Consider the following 13,682-nt stretch of genomic DNA (forward strand, 5'->3'; position numbering starts at 1 on the left):
CTTCTGGTACCATGAAAGCTATTCCTCGGAAGGGGCATTCAGGCCAGTTGCAAGAAAATGGTTTTTTTTAATACTTGAGAAGGAATATGGCCTGTATTCTTTAATAAGCCTTCCAATATTCTGTTCATCATCTTATACCTCAACTGTGCTCCATGTTCAGAATGAACCACTACTTTTTAAATAATGAAATTATTTTATATATATATATATATATATATATATATAAAATTTTAAAAAACAGAACAAAGCTAATTCAAAAGAAGACAAAAAGCTCACTGAAGAAAGATTAAAATATTTAGTGCTATTTAACCTGCATAAGATAATACTGAGGAAGGTTGTGGAAAAAGATGTTCTCAATCACATAAAATATCCCTGCAGGGGAAGACTTGACCTCTGCAGTGGTTCATCAAGAACCTATCACGTGTGGGGACAAGAATGTGGAAAGGCACAAGCTCAGTCTGGTGAAGAGCTAGATATATAAATAAATGATTGACATTGCAATGTAAAGGGTGCTCTATTGAGGCATCCATGAAGAACAAAGTACAAAAAGGAGTGGTGGCTTCTAAAGTGACAGAGTTGAGGCTAGGCAGCTGAGCCATCATAAAGGAAGATGAAGAGGATTCCAGAACCGCAGTGAGGGAACATTCCAAGCCAGGGAAACAGTGTGTACAGAGAAAGAAGACAGGAAACAGCAGTGACTACAGGAACCTGCAGTGAGTTCAACAAAGTTAGAAATTGCCATCTAACATGAGAAGTTAGAAAAGCCAAAGACATGGCTAAGGTTAGATATTGGAGAAATCTATACATCAATTAATAGGCTGTGCTTACATCTAGCTAGTTATAGTGTCTCATTATAAAGTCAAAATTTATCAACTGGAATGGGCTTCCCAACAGCATCCTTCCCACCAGTAACTAAAGAGTAATTCCTGGGATGATGTTGCCAATTTACTTTCTAGTCCCATATCATATCCATTTTGATACCATGTTTCAATTCCTGCTAAAATTTGAGGACTTTGTCCACCATGAAAGGGGGCCACTGAGAGGCCAGGCCTGGATCAGCACATTAAAGTGCTTCCTCGTCCAGCCTGATCACCTTAGTTCAGTCTCTAAAACTCACATGGAGTCCAGTTGAGGACATGATTCTGCAATCTCAACACTCCTGCAGTGAACTGGGATGCAGAGGCAGGAGAGTTACCAGAGGCATGCAGGCCTTCCAACCTGGAGTACACAACACAGGGGCAGAAATAAGAGACCTTGATTCAAATGGTGAAAGGCAAGAACCAACTACTCAAAAGGTGTCCTCTGACCTCCACAAGCATGCAGTATATGGCAGAGAGAGAGAGACAGAGACAGAGACAGAGACAGACAGAGAGAGACAGAGAGAGAATCAGTAAAATGAGAGAGAGAGCCACTAAATAGTTTCTGTCAAGTACGATACATGATCAAAAATGCATACATTATTTTTAAAAGTGGAAACCTCTCTCCACAGAGATATTTATTACATAGTTTTTAATACCCTGTGGATTGTTTTTTTTTTTTTTTGACACTGTTTAACCTTTGGGTAACTAAATGGGGAGACAATGAAAGAGTTCTCATTTCACTTATTGAAACTGTTCTGTGATCAGCATCAGAGCAGGGCTGCCTGGTTAAATTTTTCCTACCTTTCCAAGGGAGCTGAAGCAGGTAAAGAGCTCACGGGGCGCAGACTCTCCTTGAGTGACAGTCTACAAAAGGCAGAGGCACTGTCGGGTGTTGAAATTCTTCTCACAACGGTGTTCTTGGTAACCCTTAGCAGCAAGTGGCATCTGGCAGTGGCCCCCTGTCCCCAAGCTGTCCACACACTTGTCCTCTCTTCCCCAGAGCCAGCTACAGGGCCAGAGTATGCTGCTGAGCTCACACTTCCACATGAAGACAAGCCAAGGGCTGCCAGACTGAAGGAAAGAACGCCAAGGTCACTCACCAAAACTGGAAACTGTCGGGGAAGGGTGGTCAGAATTCACATTCTGCTCAGGATTTACCACTTGGGTCAGATCTTTCTAGAGACACTGTATTTTGCCCAAGTTCAATCATTTCCAAGTGTTATCATAAGAAAATAAAACCTCAGCTTTTTCTTTTCTAAAAAAAAAATCCATTCTTCGGTAAATCACATAAAGCATATCTTGAATTTTTTTCTTGCTCATTTTTCCTCTTATTTTAATTATCTGTTGGTCTATTACTGTGTGAGCAATTTTCTCCTCATTTATGGAAGATATCACTTCTCTCCCTCTCCCCCCCCATCTCCCCTAATGCTCACCTAATGAAGTCAAACAGTTTTTCATACAAAATCTCTAAGCTTTAATTTTTTTCCTTCTGATTAGAAGTTGTTTTTTTGAGAGAGAGAGAGAGAGAGAGAGAGAGAGAGAGCTGTTGATTTTCACAAGTTTTAAGTATGTGGCCATCAGGCTATCCATCTTGAAGGGATCTGTGTGGACAGCAATTCTAAACTCCCAGGGTCTAAAAGACCTGTGCTCCCTGAGAGGATCCCCAGATGTCTCGGGGTTGAGGGTCCATTAAGGCCACGCTGGCAGTTATTATGATCAGGATCACAGTAACCTGATGGAGCCATCTACAGAAAAAGCCCCCAGTTCCTTCAACATCTTTTCATTGTCCTGTCCTTAAAAGCTTAAAGCTGCCTTATTTCCAAACTCTTATTAATTAATTCAACAATTTACTGCGTCCCAACTGGATACTAGGCTCTGAATTAGGTACAGAAATAAACTAATGAGCAGAAGATGCAGTCATTCCTCAAATGTAATAGGCACTCCCCAAAAATGAGTCCCAACCTAGCTTTAAAGTTGGAACTCCCCAGGGAGTTTTGGCAATCCCAACACACCTCTAGTCTCAGGCTAATGAATTCAAAGTTCCAGGGATGAAGCTCTGTTTTTTAAAAGTCCCAAGTGATTCTAAGAGTGAAAGATAAACACAGTAAACAAATTGTTATATAGACAGATACAAAGTCATAACATTAATGAAAACAGGATTTGTAATGTGTTTAAAAGGCCTCAGTGTCAGCCGGGCTGTGTTGGCACATGCCTTTAATCCCAGCACTTGGGAGGCAGAGGCAGATGGTCTCTGTGAGTTTGAGGCCAGCCTGGTCTACAGAGTGAGATCCAGGACAGGCACCAAAACTACACAGAGAAACCCTGTCTCGGAAAAACCAAAAAATAAAGAATAAAAAGGCCTCAGTGTCATTCATTGATAGATGTAACCCAGACTAAGTGGATACCACTTGCTCATCAGTAGCTAAAAAGGCAGCGCACCACAGAATCATCTGAAGAAACATTAACTATCCTGGTCCTTCCCCTCAACCTGTCAGATCTGTGCTAATCATCTGGGAGTTTCTTATGGCCATTGCCACCTGCTCCAGGGAGTAAACCCCCTGCAGCTCATCAAGTGGGGACATAAGCTGAAGGCCATGAGCCAAGGTGAGAGTCTGACCCTCCCAAACCCTGGGGAGTTATCTAAGCAGAGCCACTTGATTAAAATGCCATGCTAAGAGGACAAACTGGAGTAGATAGCTATGGAGTGAGCATTTGGCAATAGATGCCCAAGCTACAGGAAAGAGGAGAGCTGATCTACTGGGTCTGTTTGCAGACTTAAAGAGAAAAATAAATTCTGTAAGGCTCTGAAGCAAGATTGTCTGGGATTTGCTAAGGGATATGTGCAGAAGCCTGATATAATGAGCTTCTTTAAATAAACAAACAGCTTCTGGCTTCCCAAAGCTTCTGGGTGCTGGAGAGGTTGTTAGAAAGCAGGGGGCGGTGACTGAGCCTTGCTGCTGCAGCTGTGAGCATCCCTTTGCATCAAGGTGCTGTCACCTGGTCCACGCACAGCTCTCAAGAGGATGATTGTGTCCTTGTTCCAGTTCGTAGCTTTAAAAAGTCCTCTGGAATCACTCATTTGATTTACGCTGGAGTGGATGGAACTATAACCTATGAGTCCATTCTCACCTTGTTACACTCTTACCTGGTCTCCAGTCTTTCTTTGGGTCATGAACTTTAATCAGGTCACTATAACCATATCTAATTGTCACCAAGTAGATAATATGGGAAATTAAGGAACAGTGATATGTGAACAAATACATCTCTCTAAGAGGTTCACTCTTTTCAAAGCCCACATAATCCAGTTTTTAATGACATATTGAGAGTATCATATTTAAAAAACAAGCATGCAAAAGTACATTAAGAAGTGACTGCAGGTAGGGTAGGACACAGCAGAACAAGCAAACGCACTGAGAATTTGCTGCTCTTCCCAAGATCCCAAGGAGAGAGACAGTTAAGTAATTATACAGGTTTGGGATCTATTTTAAACAGAGCACAGAATCTACACTGTGAACTTAGCTTTTTCCTGAAGGCTACCCAGCGAAGGGTGACAACTGGGCCTGTTTTGCAGATGACTGACACAAGACAGAACCCAGAGTGACCCTGACTGAGCTCTGAGTGACCCTGGCTGCTAGTCAAGACATATCTCTCACACAATTTACATCATAAATGTACGTAGTAAGAAAAAAAATAAGATGAATTTGTAATCAAAATGAGTAGCCAGAGCCCAAATTTGATTTTCTTCAAGTAAACTAAAGCCTTCTTTTCAAGATTCCCAGGAAATGGCCGAACCTATATGGTCACATCTGGTGGTGTTTCTTTGGTTTGCTGAACAGCTATATGTTCTGTTAAACATATTGTGGTGATTTGAACAATTGTGCCCCCATAGACACTTGTGTTTGAATTCTTGGCCCATAAGGAGCAGCACTATTAGGAGATATGACCTTGTTGGAGTAGGTGTAGCCTTGTTGGAGGAAGTGTGTCACCATAGGGCTAGGCTTTGGGGTCTCATATGTGCTCAAGCCACACTCAGTACAGACTCTATCCTCCTGCTGCCTGGGATGAAGATGTAGGACACTCAGCTCCTTCTCCAGCACAATGTCTGCCTGCTTACCACCATGTACCACTGTGGTGATGTATTGTATCCCTCAATATACTGTGTCTCCCAATAAAATAAAACTTGCCTGGAGATCAGAGGAAAAAGCCAACCACTATATAGAAGTCAGGCAATGGCAGCATATGCCTTTGATCTTTTCACTTGGCAGGCAGGGATCTCTCTGGATCTCTGTGAGTTCAAAGCCACACTGGGAACAGAACCAGACATGGTGGCACACACCTTAAATTCCAACACTAGTTAACCATGGAGGTCTGGAGGTCTGCACAGACAGACAGGAAGTGACAGAGCTGAGCAGGAAGAAGAAGAGATGTAACTGGACAGAGGGAGCAAATCAGATGGCAGAATAGAAGGGTATATAAGTGTGGGTAGACAGGAAGTAGCTCGCTTTGGAAGGTGCAGACTTGGTAAGCTGAGGTTAGCTGTGGTTTTCCCTATTTCCCTGATCTTTTAAGTTTTCAGCCCTATATCGGGCTCTGTGTTTTTTATTTAATAAGACCATTTAGAAATTCATCTACATACCACTAAGATGACAATGGACTAAACCTCTGAAACTGTAAGCCAGCCCCAATTAAATGTTTTTCCTTTATAACAGTTGCTGTGGTCATGGTGTCTCTTCACAGCAATAGACACCCAAACTAAGACACATGTTAAATAATTCTCCTGCCACATTATTTAAATGCTAGATAGGTCATAGGGCCTAGGGGAAAACCTACCACTATGATTCTATTAAATGAACATAGCAATAAAATTATTCATAAAAACATTGCTATGGCCATAGATCAGTGTATTGTTCAGTCCCCATCAGAGAAGCTTCTTCTTGCAGTAAATGGTAATTTACACAGAAAACCACAACTGACCAACATACAAAGAATAAGAGACTTTGGAATGCTAAGCACTAAATGGGATAGATGTCCCTATGACACACACCCCCTTAAGACTCGGCAATCTATACAGACAAGGTAGTGGAAAGATTCTAAGAGCCAGAGTTGATGATTGACCTTAAGGAAACAACACAGAAGAGTAGATACACATATGAACTCACAAAGACTGTGGCAGCAGTCTATACAAGTTCAAGCCAGATAAAATTCCAGCTTGGAAAATGGGAAGTAAGTACAGAGTCCCAACCCTAGCCAAGGGCACAAAGTCTCAACCCAATTCTACCCTTTACAGTGTGTAGTCAGCTAGACCGTGAGTGAAAATTATATTTTCTAATATATAAGCATACATAATATGATTCATATGCATTATAAATACCAAGGCTGCTTCCCAATCTATGTTATAATGAGGTTGCATTCCAAATGACCTTAGGGTTATTTAATGGCATTTGTTCTTTAGGTAAGTTTTGCAAAGCACTATGTAACCAATATATATAGTTTTTTTTTTTTTTAATCTATGGCTAAGTCACAGTTCCACAAAAGACTATGCCTCCCAAATAGGAAGAAACTGCAGTAGAACAAACCACTTTAAAAAGACAACGTATGTTAAACTAAAAGTGACAAAAGATAAACTCCAAAATACTATGTATGGTAATTTCTCATTTTTCTGATTCGTTCTAGGAAGTATTTTAGATGACTTGATTATGTGCATGCAACAGTTTGGGTTTGCTCCCAAGAATTTGTGTGCTAGACACTTAAATTCAGTTATTTCTTAATGGTACTTGAGGGTAGGGCCTTTGGTAGGTAATCAGAATTACATGAGGTTGAGACAATGGGACTCAACATTATATTAGTGACTTTACGAAAAACTTTTAGGTTAGCCTACGATGTCATGGCTTTATTGGTATTATTGACTTTATAAGAGAGAAAGAGAAATTGGAAGTAACAATCTTGTTCTGTCTCTCCATGTAATTTCCAGCACTGCTTTGGGACTTCCAAGAGTGAGAAGGTTCTCACCAGACATTGCCCCTTGGCCTTGGCCTTTCAATGTTGCAGAACTCTAAGAAATAACTTTACTTTCATTATAAATTACTCACACTGTGGTATTCAGTTACAGCATCAGAAAAGACCAAGGTACCATCTGAACTTAAACCTAATGTTTTTCTTCAGTTCTATCACAACCTTACTCAAAAAAATATCAAAGTTCCTATTATCAATTTCTTTCTGAGGGTGAAGTAGCTCATCAATAACCTAAGCAACCATAAACCCTGGAAGAAGTCCAGGAATGCAATTTTGTTAGTTTAGTTTGTGATACCTGTGAAAACAGACATGCATTAGCCTTTCCCATTTCCCAAGTCCCTTAATGTTTGGCTTATCAAATACAGAATAAACAAAATAAGACATATTTTGTGAACTTAGTAACACAAACCACCATATGGACAATTCCAATTGGTAAGGCTTCTGTTAAGTGTAGGATCTAACTTAAAAAAATAAATGAATAATGTTCATTAAGACAGTTTTTACTTTTCTTTTAAATTTATTAGTAGTACTATTAGATATAGATAGATGATATAGATAGATAGATAGATAGATAGATAGATAGATAGATAGATAGATAGATAGATAGTGTGTGTGTGTGTGTGTGTGTGTGTGTGTGTGTGTGTGTGTGTGATTGTGTGTGTGTGATGAGGACGGGGACATGAATATGCCACTGCATGTATGTAGAGGTCAAAGGACAAGTTTCTGAAACAGAGTCTCTCCTACTTTTTATAGGTTCTGTGGATCAGATCATCAGGCCTGCACACAAGTGCTGTTGCCCACTGAGTTGTCTCATCGGCCCAAATAAAGACAGTTTAAAAAATAAAATTAAGTATCAAAAGGCAGACCTGGACATTATGAAATTTTGGAGCTCTTACATGCCAAGTTTATTTATCTAAATATAGATTTAAAGTCTTGAAACTAAAACAATTCTAGTCAGCATTTCTCAGGCAAGAGAGGAACGCCTCTCAGAAGTGATAACACTCGTCTCCCAGGATCCCTGAGAATGCTCTCTTCCTCCTAGTAAATTCCACTTTATCAAACCCTAGGAGGGTCTTATACAGCAACAGCAACTGCCCTAAAGTGATTTTTCACCCAAGACAGCTACTTTAGGCAGATGCTTTAACGCTGACCCTCAGGAAGGAAAGTCATTGAGTACAGATGGGGAGGCATAAAACCTTCCTTTTTAAAGTAGAGACAAGGTCTAGATAACTGAATGTCTTAAGATAATAATCACCATTTATGGCCAGAGCACTATGGTCTTTTGAGAAACATTAACTAAAGAGAATAGCGTGCTTAGAATTCTGTTCATGAAAGCAAAATTGGACAAAGAAGAACAAAAACAATAGGTCGTGTGTGCCGAACATCTTCCCCATCTCCAGAGTCTCTGTTCCCCTTTCCAGCCTGCTCAGTGTCCTGGGAGACTCACTGACAACATCTGTATCAACAGGCACCCCCACTCTCTGGCTGTTGGGTGTTTTTGCCAATGAGAACCAGGACCAGGAGACGCAGGCAGAAGCTGAGGGAGTATAGGAAACAATAAACTGAGAAGGGAAGAAACGGGAAGATGGAAAGACCAGGTCAGATGAATTAATGTGATGCTGACTGCCTAGTGGAGGTAATAAAATAAATGGTGAAACCTGGAAGAGTGGATCTGGCATGCCTGGGGAGGCAAGGCTTAGGAGGACCTTTGGCAGACAGAACTGCTGGGTCTGTGTTGCACAAAGGGCAGGACTCTGCATGTGGATGGGTTCACGTGCCTTGCAAATCCAAAGCAGATTGTAATGGCCCTATTCTCAGAAGAATTGGCTGGCTGTCCTCATTTCCAGTGCAGATCATTCTTGGCTCCTGGTAGCTGCTTTAGACCTGGCCTAAGAAGTCTGGGTAGAGGCTACAATTGAGAAGTGTTTCTCTATCTCCAGGTGCAAAAAGAGCAAGAATAAATGATTTTTGTAAATCTGCCACAAGGCTGTACTTTAAGTATTTCATTTTCACACAATCCATTAAGAGATGAAATGGAATCAGTAGGTCATTATGGTCAGACATATTTAAATGTTTTAATATGACTGGAGATATAAATTTATACTGCAGTCCTTTATTTCTCCTATTCATCCAAAACCTTTATAATTCAAAAGGGTTCACCAAGTTCTGCCTCATGAAGAAAAGTATCTTTACGCAAAGGACTATTACATATTCTTACCATATTCTCCCAAACTTGAATGGTAAGCAATTGTGCAGCACCACCACCACCACCCACTGCCACGGATGTGCATATGGAGTCTAGCAAATAAGAACGTAAAATAATGACAGGAAGAAAACAAACCAAAAGCTAAAATTACCAGTGGAACTGATTAGCATATGTATAAGAGACACTTGTACAGATGTGAGATGCTTTCTTTAGAACCTAAGTTCTCAGAGCAGTGATTCTTAATCATTTTTGGAGTTGTGAAATCTTATTATTTATTTGCTTTTTATGATCGTCACCAACTCCCTCCTAAAAGCATATTTTTAAATGGGAAAAAAATAATTTTATTCTCAAGCCTCTGCTCTTATTTTACCCTCCCAAAGAATCACTCTAGATGTTTTTATGGTTGTCATTGATTGAGAATCCAGCAGCCTTTGCTCTTGACTCTTTTTGTTTGCTTCCCTTGGTGTATATTTAATAATTCACTGGCTACAGTAAAAAAGTGTAAATAAAGGGAATAAAGTGAGGAAAGAGTCATTTCCATGAAACTGAGTTTGCATATATTTTTTATCATGTGCATAATATGTGCATGTGTGTGCTCATGTAGGTGCATGTGGGTAGTGTGCATGCACATGTATGTACATCTGTGTAAAGACAGGAAGACAGCCTCCAACCTCATCCTAAGGAATGCCATCCACCTCCTTGGAGACAGGGTGTCTCATTGCCCTTGAGCACATCAATTAGACTGGATTAGCTGCCCAAAAGAACCTCCTTTGTCTCCCAGCACACACCACCACAGTTGACATTTTAAAAATTTCCTTCATTTATGTATATGGAGAAAGGGGCATATGCATGCCATAGTATACTTGTGGAGGTCATTTTTTCTTTTTTTCCATGATGGTGTCCAGGATTCAAACTCAGACCAAAACAGGGTTATCGGACTAGCAAGTACTGTTATCAGTTGCCTCACAGACCAAAGCCTGGCATTTTTATGTGGATTATAGGGATTAGATTTAGGGCCTCACACTTGAGAGGCAAGTACTTGACTAACTCAGCCATTTCCCAAACCCTGCGTAGGACATTTTGAAGTAGACCTAGAAGAAGAGGTGGTAGTAGCTAGCATGTTTTTCCCAGATACACTTGCATATCCTCCTATTTAGAAAGATTACAAATAACTACATCTCCACAGACTCACGTTCACCTCATTACAAATTCGACTGACCTTAGCCAGTTTCACAGACTTTTCTGAACAAATGTGAAAGAAAATTGTCACATGCAAAATTTGATTTTATAGTTTATTTTAAGCAAAGATTTAAACCTTCCTATACGGTTTACTAGAAGCCCTTTGAGAGGGCCAAAATGCAAAGTAATTCATTCCTCTAGGGAGAAAACAAGTATTCTTACACATGTTCCTTAAAATCCTAGTTAGAGGAACTTTTTCTCTTGCACAGGAATAAATAGCCCATAAATACAGCTTGAGACTACAAACTGCATTGAATCACTTTCAATAACTTTCTCATTCTCATTCATCTTTGGGAGGCTTTTCCAGGTGTGCGGCTACCTGATAGTATTTGTCTAACACAGGTGCCTTCTGAAAGAAACATTGAATCTTACATTGTGTAACAAGGCAAACACCCACCTCCCCTACAGTTTCTATACATACCTCCTCCTTTCCCTACTCCATTTTGTCCACTCACCCACCTCCCACCTCAAGGATTCTGTCTGAACTGTGGACCAGACTGCCTCCAAAGAGGAAAACCTGATTTTATCAGGTAGGTGAAGTCTCAAGTGGATGGTATCAATGTGTAATACATAGAAGTCCATTGTGAGAACTACCCTGGAGCTAGAGAGAGAACAAGAGTGTCCCCCCACACTCTCGCCCAATATACCAACCCACAGAATGGCATCACTCAGCAGAGAGACGAAAAATTCATGTACCCATTCCAAAGCAAAGGCTCTGACCTGCTTCAGCAGAGAAACCTATGGGACAGAAAGGGTCATTTGATTTTTCTGGTTGTTTACACAGACTAGCTACCCATTCTGATCCAAATCATAACTCTGAAATTACAAATCAACTAAGACCCATTCTGGCTTCTATCTCCAGAATTATTTATGCAACCAACATTTCTGCTCCTCTGAAAGGGATAAAAATGCCTTCACATCCTTTAAAAATAAAGTTGGTGTTTTAGTCCCAGCAAAACGCAAGAAAAGGCAAAGCACGATAATGTCAATGCAGAAAAAAAATTTTTTGATTAAATTCCACTTAGAGGAAATGTCATCACAGCATATCATATAGCCATTTGAGGACCACAGCAGTTCTGCCAAGATGATGCTACCAAGACAAAGAGTAAGAGGAAGGGTGGGGCCATGAGACAGGGAAGGAAGCACAAGCCAATATAATGAAAAGGGAATAACCTTACAGCTAAACAGTTTACTTTTCAAAGGCAACACAAGGGCAGAATGCTTTGTGAAAAGAGAAAATTAGTTTCCAAAGTGTATGCATTCTACAAAGAGCCAAGTTAATTATTCAAAGCAGAAGCCCATGAATTCCCACAATTTAGTCATTCTATTCTGACACATTCAGGCCCATCGAGCAGCTTCTTATCACTAAGACTTTGATAATTGGCTTAGACATATCAAATAAACTTTCTGGAGAATTCAGTCGTAAGCAGGTATGACATCCTAATAGCAGTTTTATTAGCCCTTTTTCTGTGCAGTAATGTATTAGCAATCACTGTGACATTTTTCTGCTCTAGGGGCTTTTGGCCTTGCTCATTTTTTACACTTGCTAGAAAATAAATTTATTCACGGTAGAGATCTAATCCAATACACTACACTGTTTACTCTGCTTTCTAAAGGGACAGGCCCTGCAGAATTAATGGAAAGTGACATATACATCATAGGAGAAAATGTTCTGTCTTCAGCTGGGCATAACTGAAGAGCAAGAATCCCTTATGCTTTTAACAACTTGGGGATTTTGTCAGCACAGTCTCACTGTCCCTTTTCCTGGTCAAACATTTGCCTTTGAATCCATCTAAGGAAAAAAAACAGCCAATAGTATGCATGAATTATATTTCCCTCCTCAGCAGCAATTGTAGGTTAAAAATATTTCCCTGAAAAGTTATCTGCTACTGAGATAATACTAATACACTTTTGGAAATTATTTTCATTTATTGCCTTTTTAATTTACTTATTGTGAGTGCCCATGTCTGTGTACATGTGTGGGCATGCATATGAAGTTCAAAGGACTGCTTACAGGAACCGGTTCACTTCTCCCACCAGGTGGGTCCCAGGGATCAAACTCAGGCTGTCAGGTCTGGCAGCAGTTTTGCTGAGCCTTCTCTCCAACCCTAATACACTCCTATCACATGCAAAGTAACAACAGAGGTCATTGGTGTCAAATCTATGAATGAAATGTGGTTTGATTCCCACATTCTGGGTGGGGATACCAGATACCTTACAGTCTCTAGCACTAAGCTATTGTCAGTGTACAGAACCACCATAGCTGCCCTCAAAAGTTAGTGTATTTCCTCTTTCCGCTATGGGCTGTGTGATCTAAGGGGGAAGGAAAGGCACCAATGTGTGTCTGTGCACATGTGCAGTGGACTTTGATGAGCCTTACTGCTTTATCAAGGGCAATGTAAAGGAAGGGCATCCATCAGGACCCCTGCAAATGTGGTCTTTCATGATCCCTACTGATTTAAGAAACAGACTCAACTATTCATCACTGCAGAATGGGAAGGTTCCCTTCAATATCCACAGTATTTTGTCTATGGGCACCACGGATTGTCTGGATGAGAAATCTGGGGATGTGAGCAAGCTGACACAATGCTCTTGTCAATAAGGTCCCAAAACCCAGAGACTAAGAAGACCCAACTGAAGCTGCCTTCAGGGTCAAAGGTAATTTTCTCGGCCAACAGAGCTATTGGTGGGTGGCTGGTGGGGACAGAATTGACAGACCTGTCTTAAGGGCTGGCAGTGCATACCACAAATACAAGACAAAGAGGCACTGCCATCACATGTACAAGACATGGCCATGAATTTTGTAGAGCATCCCTACAGAAGTAGTAACCACCAACACATTGGCAAACCCTCCACTATGGGAAGGGATGCCCCTGCTGTGCTCAGAGTGGGTCTTGTTGCTGCCCATGAGACCAAGTGAGTACTTGGAACCACTGTACAGGAGGAAGAAAATTTATATTTTTGGTTGTGAGCCTAGCCTTTAACGGCTGAGCCATCTCTCCAGCCCAGGGGGAAGAAAACTAAAACCAAAAAGCTCAATGGAGTTTGTCCTTTGGGCAGGGGGAGGAGGGAAGCACATGCATATACAAAAAAGGTGATGGATCAGTGTGTTTTAATTCATGTGTTAAAGCTTCCTCCTTAAGATTTCTTAGCCTTAGAGAGTTGGACTCTTTTTTTATTTTTTTTTCTCTTTTGGTTTTTCAAGACAGGGTTTCTCTCTATATCTTTGGAGCATGTCCTGGAACTCACTCTGTAGACCAGGCTGGCCTCAAACTCATAGAGATCCGCCTGCCTCTGCCTCCTGAGCACTGGGATTAAAGGCGTGTGCCACCACCACTGGAGAGTTGGGCTCTTTTAATAATACT

General features: G+C 40.8%; 1 long non-coding RNA gene and 1 pseudogene across 2 annotated transcripts; both read left to right on the forward strand.

Annotated features, from left to right (window-relative positions):
- Positions 1-656: 656 nt before the first annotated feature.
- LOC121827295 (uncharacterized) lies at positions 657-7,735 on the forward strand. Of its 2 annotated transcripts, none has more exons than XR_013049205.1 (2): positions 657-713; positions 7,626-7,735. It is a non-coding gene; the product is annotated as an uncharacterized LOC121827295 (long non-coding RNA). The 2 variants fall into 2 exon arrangements; XR_006069505.2 differs by having other exon boundaries at positions 671-781.
- Positions 7,736-8,457: 722 nt separating this feature from the next.
- LOC121827495 (large ribosomal subunit protein uL2 pseudogene) lies at positions 8,458-13,288 on the forward strand (annotated as a pseudogene).
- The last annotated feature ends 394 nt before the right edge of the window (positions 13,289-13,682 follow it).

The sequence above is a fragment of the Peromyscus maniculatus genome, chromosome 2 (genome assembly GCF_049852395.1).
Source record: "Peromyscus maniculatus bairdii isolate BWxNUB_F1_BW_parent chromosome 2, HU_Pman_BW_mat_3.1, whole genome shotgun sequence".
NCBI lineage: Eukaryota > Metazoa > Chordata > Mammalia > Rodentia > Cricetidae > Peromyscus > Peromyscus maniculatus.